At 47.2% G+C, this 5,998-nt stretch overlaps 1 pseudogene; it reads right to left on the minus strand.

Moving 5' to 3' along the window:
* Positions 1-696: 696 nt before the first annotated feature.
* On the minus strand, positions 697-5,642 carry LOC112924042 (vasodilator-stimulated phosphoprotein pseudogene; annotated as a pseudogene).
* Between the last annotated feature and the right edge of the window lie 356 nt (positions 5,643-5,998).

The raw sequence follows: 5,998 nt of genomic DNA on the forward strand, positions 1-5,998 counted from the left end.
ATCAGAAAGGGAGACAGAACATAAAGACTCCAAACTCTGGGAAACGAACTAGGGGTGGTGGAAGGGGAGGAGGGCGGGGGTGGGGGTGATTGGGTGACGGGCACTGAGGGGGGCACTTGATGGGATGAGCACTGGGTGTTATTCTGTATGTTGGCAAAGTGAACACCAATAAAAAATAAATTTATTATAAAAAAATAAAAATAAAGTCTATGTCTGAGAAAAATAAATAAATAAAAACTTTCCATACCCCAATTTTATCAAAACGAAAGAGAAGCAAAATTTCCCTTCTCCCCCCAAACTAAATATATACATTTTTTCCTTAAAAAAAAATTGAAGGCATTAAACATTAAAGTGAATCTAGAACAAGGGAATGTGAAATTCCCTCCTTCCCTCCCCCTTACTGTGGGGTCACTTGGTACATCACCAACAGAGGAACCAGCCCCAAGGGGATGGCAAAGGGGAAGGACCAAAGGGAGCAAAGGATGGGGTTCTCCCCAGCCAATCAGCAGCCAGTATAGGTGTGACCCTGGGGGGAAACCAAGGAAGCCACACCCCCTTGATTTTCCAAGTAGGATGGTGAGTGGGGGAGATGCATTCCTGTGTGGTATTTAGCCAATTCCAAGTCGAGTTGAGGCAGAGAAAGGGGGTGACAGTGGGGTGTGCAGAAAGGAGACAGGATCTTTTGAGGCCCTGTGGTCAAGGGGAACCCGGCTTCCTCAGCTCCTGGACAAACGCTTCAATGATCTCTTTTTTTTACTTTTTTCAGTTCCTTCCTCACTTCTTCCAGAAGCTCCTGTTTCACTCTCTCCACTCGTCACTGGAGCTGGGAGTGGAGGGGTGGGCCTCAGAAGTGGTCAGGAAGAAGAGGACTTCATCCTTGGCAAGGTTGTGCTGTTCTTCTCCCAGCGTCTCCGCACAGATTTACTCTGGGCTGGGACTGGGACTCTGGCCTCTGGCCTCTGGCTCCTCACTGGCAAATTCATCCTCGGGGGTTTCTTCCCAACTTGTGTGGCTTTTCTTCTCCAGGCCAGCATGGCGTTCATCTCTTCCATTGGCCCCCCGCCCGGGCTTCGAGCGCTCTCTGCTTTAGGGGCTGAGGGCCCCCCTGAGGCCTCCTCTTGCTTGCTGACTTTCCTGAGTTTGGCTTCCGCAATGGCTGCTGCAAGGCCGGGGGGCCCCTGTTCCCCCACCCCTGGGGCCTTGTGCTGTGGGGAGAGGGGACGCAGGCGGTGGGCCTGCCCCTGCTCTGTGCCCTGCCACGGAGCCTCCTGAGAGGGACATACCAAGGGGTGGGGGTGGACCCGGAGGAGCAGGAGGTCCTGGAGGGGGGCGTGATCCCCCAGCTGGGTGAGCAGGAGACCCTCCTGCATTGGAGACTTGGCGCTCCAGGTGCTCTGGCGGGCTGGCTGCTGCCTTTTCTGCTGCTCCATCTCCTCTGAGGCAAGACCGTTCTGGACAGACCAGGTGGAAGGTGCCACAGGTGGCGGGGGTGGTGGAGGCCCCCCTTCTTCCAAAGTCTTAAGGGCACTGGTTATGGCTGCTGCGGACTGTGCAGCATCCTCCTTGCTCCCAAAGTTGAGGCCCCAGACCTGGCGGGTGTTGCACCACCTATGGAAGGTGGGGGTGGCCTGGTTGTACTTGATACCCCAGACAATGGCACAGTTGATGACCACCTGCTGGTCTGGCTGCACCTTCCTGCCCACAACCTGGAAAGAATTGGCTGTGGTGTTGTGGTATATCTGGATGCACTGAAACCCTGGGGGGCCCGTTCCTGCCAGCAGCCATCACTTGTTGCTGTCATCCTAAAGCATCACAGTGGCCCAACTGGAGCAGACTACTCTCACCTTACCAACAACTTCTCCATTTCTTCACATTCTGCTCAATTGGGGAGGGGGGTGTGAAGAGGATCCTCTGGTTAAGCATAGATTCTCTCAAATTTCCTCCCTTAAATGCTACCCCCCCATAATACGTTTTTAAAATCGTTTGTATTTCCTTGGTATTGGTTGTGGTCTCTCCTCTTTCATTAATGATTTTATTAATTTGAGTCTTTTTTCTTTTTAATAAGGCTGGCTAATGGTTTATCTATCTTATTAATGCTTTCAAAAAACCAACTCCTGGTTTTGTTGATCTGTTCTACAGTTCTTCTGGTCTCTATTTCATTGAGTTCTGCTCAAATCTTTATTATTTCTCGTCTTCTGCTTGTTGTAGGTTTTATTTGCTGTTCTTTCTCCAGTTCCTTTAGGTACAAGGTTAGCTTGTGTATTTGAGTTTTTTTCCAATTTTTTGAGGGATGCCTGTCCTGTGATGTATTTCCCTCTTAGGACTGCTTTTGCTGTATCCCAAAGATTTTGAATGGTTGTATCTTCATTTTCATTAGTTTCCATGAATCTTTTTTAATTCTTCTCCAATTTCCTGGTTGACCCATTCATCTTTTAGCAGGATACTCTTTAACCTTCACATGTTTGAGTTTCTTCCAAATTCCTTCTTGTGATTGAGTTCTAGTTTCAAAGCATTGTGGTCTGAAAATATGCAGGGGACAATCCCAATCTTCTGGTATCAATTGAGACCTGATTTGTGACCCAGTATGTGGTCTATTCTGGAGAAAGTTCCATGTGCACTTGAGAAGAATGTGTATTCAGTTGCGTTCAGATGGAAAGTTCTGTATATATCTGTGCAATCTATCTGGTCCAGTGTATCATTAAAGACCCTTGTTTCTTTGGTGATGTGCTTAGAATATCTGTCATTTGCAGAAAGTGCCATGTTGAAGTCTCCTACTATTAGTGTATTATTATCTAAGTATATCTTTTTAAAAAAAGATTCTTTATTTATTTATTAGAGAGAGAGAGAGAGAGAGAGAGAGGCAGAGACACAGGTAGAGGGAGAAGCAGGCTCCATGCAGGGAGCCTGATGTGAGACTCGATCCTGGGTCTCCAGGATCAGGCCCCAGGGGTGAAGGCAGCACTAAACCACTGAGCCACCCAGGCTGTCCTCTAAGTATATCTTTACTTTGGTTATTAATTGATATATTGGTTATTGATTGATATACTTGACAGCTCCCACATTAGTGGCATAAATATTCATGATTGTTAGGTCTTCTTGTTGGATAGACCCTTAAGTATGATATAGTGTCCCTCTTCATCTCTTACTACAGTCTTTGGGATAAACTTTAATTTTTCTGATATGAGGATGGCTACCCCAGCTTTCTTTTGAGGACGATTTGAATGGTAAATGGTTCTCCACTCTTTCATTTTCAGGCTGGAGGTGTCCTTAGGTCTAAAATGAGTCTCTTGTAGACAGCAAATAGATGGATCTTGCTTTTTTAACCAGTCCGAATCCCTGCCCATTCATGTTCAGAGTAACTATTGAAATATATTAATTTAGTGTTATTGTAATACATATTCAGTCCCTGTTTTTGTGGACTATTTCTTTGGGCTTTGTCTTTCTTTTACAGGGTCCCCCTTAATATTTCTTGCAGAGCTGGTTTGGTGGTCACATATTCTTTCAGTGTCTGCCTATCTTGGAAGCTCTTTATCTCTCCTTCTATTCTGAATGAGAGCCTTGCTTGATAAAGTATTCTTGGCTGCATGTTCTTCTCATTTAGGATTCTGAATATATCCTGCCAGCCCTTTCTGGCCTGCCAGGTCTCTTGGAGAGGTTTGCTGTTAGTCTAATATTTCTCCCCATATAAGTTAAGAATCTTTTGTCTCTCACTGCTTTAAGGATTTTCTCTTTATCTTTGGAATTTGCAAGTTTCACTATTAAATGTCAAGGTGTTGAACGGGTTTTATTGATTTTTTGGAGGGACCACTCTATCTCCTGGATCTGAATGCTTGTTTCCCTCCCCAAATTAGGGAAATTCTTAGCTATGATTTGTTCAAATATGCTTCCTGGCCCTCTGTTCCTCTCGGCGTTTTCTGGAACCCCAATTATACGTAGATTCTTCCTTCTGAGGCTATCATTTATTTCCCTTAACCTTTCCTTATGGTCTTTTAATTGTTTTTCTCTTTTTTCCTCAGCTTCCTTCCTTGCCATCAACTTGTCTTCTATGTTTCTCACTCTTTCTTCCAACTTATTAATCCTCATCGTTAGGACCTCCAGTTTCAATTGCATCTTATGATGTTAATTTTTTTTGTGAAGTTAATTTTTAATTTTGGCCTGATTAGATCTAAATTCTGCAGTCATGAAGTCTCTTGAATCCTTTATGCTTTTTTTCCAGAGCCACCAGTAGCTTTATGATTGTGCTTCTGAATTGGCTTTCTGACATCGAATTGTAATCCATATTCTGTAACTCTGTGGCAGAGAGTACTGTTTCTGATTCTCTTTTGTGGTGAGTTCTTCCTTCTAGTCATTTTTCTCAGTGCAGAGTGGCTGTATGAGCAGGCTAAATCAAGAATATCAACCACGACCTAAGTAAATTTCACCCTAGATGATTCTGATGGGTCCTACAGGGTGATCCTCTTGGCTCTGAATGTATTAAGTTCTGTATGTTAGAAGGTGCTCAGTCCCAAATTTATGTAAACCAGCAATACTTGTAGAAAGCCCCAACATTGATCACCAAAACATAAATGAGATAAAAGAGGGGGGCAGAATGGGAATGAAAAGAGAATATAATCTCACGGAATGAACCAGCACAGTATACCACTTGGTTCTGGGTGCATGCTCGTCATGTTTTAGAAATATTAACTTCCACCCTTGTAAAAACAAAATGAGGCAGAGAAAACAAAAAATACAAAACAAAACAAAAAATCTCATATATCTCCCAAAATTAAATTGAGTATGTTGAAGGGAATCCAGAAGTGGGAAATATATCTAAGACATGTAATTGTAGAAATATGAAAGTCAAAGATGAAGAAATTTAAAAATGAAGAGGTAACAAAATATTGTAGTTGAGGTGGGAAAAAAGAAAAAATATTGGAAATTTTTAGTCTAATATAAAACAAGCTGTACTGAAAAAAAGGAAAAAAAAAAGGGGGGGGGGAGAGGTACCTTCTAGTTCTATATACTATAAATCCCTCGACTTCCCCTGGAGCTTTCCAGTGTTGCTTGCTCAAGAACTTGCTCTTCCCCTGTCCTTCCAGCTGGTCTTCTGGGGGAGGGGCCTGCTGTGCTGGTTCTCAGGTGTGTGCACCTGGGGGAGCTGCCCTGCGCCCCCGCCCCTCTGCCCGGTGCCGGGCTCAGTGGGAGCTGCTTACCCCGTGAGGCCCCTGTTCCCTGGCGGCCCCGCTCCATCCCAGGCACAGGGTGACACCAGGAGGAACAAGCACACTGGCGGCAGCCGGCCTTCCAGCTCCGGAGTCAGCTTCCGCAGTGACTGCCGCAGTCTCCCAATTCCGCACTGGCCTGGGTGCTCCGGGGGCGGGGTGCTGATCTGCACGGCTCGGGGGTCCTCGCTGCCCTGTGTTGTCCCGGCCTCCACCTGCCCCGGGGGTGAGCACAGGATCCTGGGCTGTGTCTGCTCGAGCCCTGGGATCCGGGGCCTGCGCTGCTGGAATCACGCTCCCGGGCGCAAGGCTCCCGAAGGCAGCAGGGCGCAGCCCCCTCCGCCCTGAGCTGCTCCCAGAGGCCTCGCTGGGCCCGCTCCAGCCCTTTACCGCGCTCGGCCCACGGCTTGCGGTGCGCTCACCCCGGGGCACCTCCTCCATTAGTGACTCGGGGAGACTGGAGGCTCCCCTGCCCCTCCTGCCGTTCTGCCCGATTCCCTGCTAAGCACTTTCCTGTCCAGGAAGGTCCGATGCAGAGTTTTAAAGTTCCCGCTTCTCGGGGATCCCTGAGTGGCGCAGCGGTTTGGCGCCTGCCTTTGGCCCGGGGCGCGATCCTGGGGACCCGGGATCGAGTCCCGCGTCGGGCTCCCGGTGCGTGGAGCCTGCTTCTCCCTCTGCCTGTGTCTCTGCCTCTCTCTCTCTCTCTCTCTCTGTGACTATCATGAATAAATAAATAAAATTAAAAGAAAAAAAAAATAAAGTTCCCGCTTCTCTGGGGCTGGGCTTTCCTGTCCCGG

This window comes from Vulpes vulpes, chromosome 5, assembly GCF_048418805.1.
Source record: "Vulpes vulpes isolate BD-2025 chromosome 5, VulVul3, whole genome shotgun sequence".
Classification (NCBI taxonomy): domain Eukaryota; kingdom Metazoa; phylum Chordata; class Mammalia; order Carnivora; family Canidae; genus Vulpes; species Vulpes vulpes.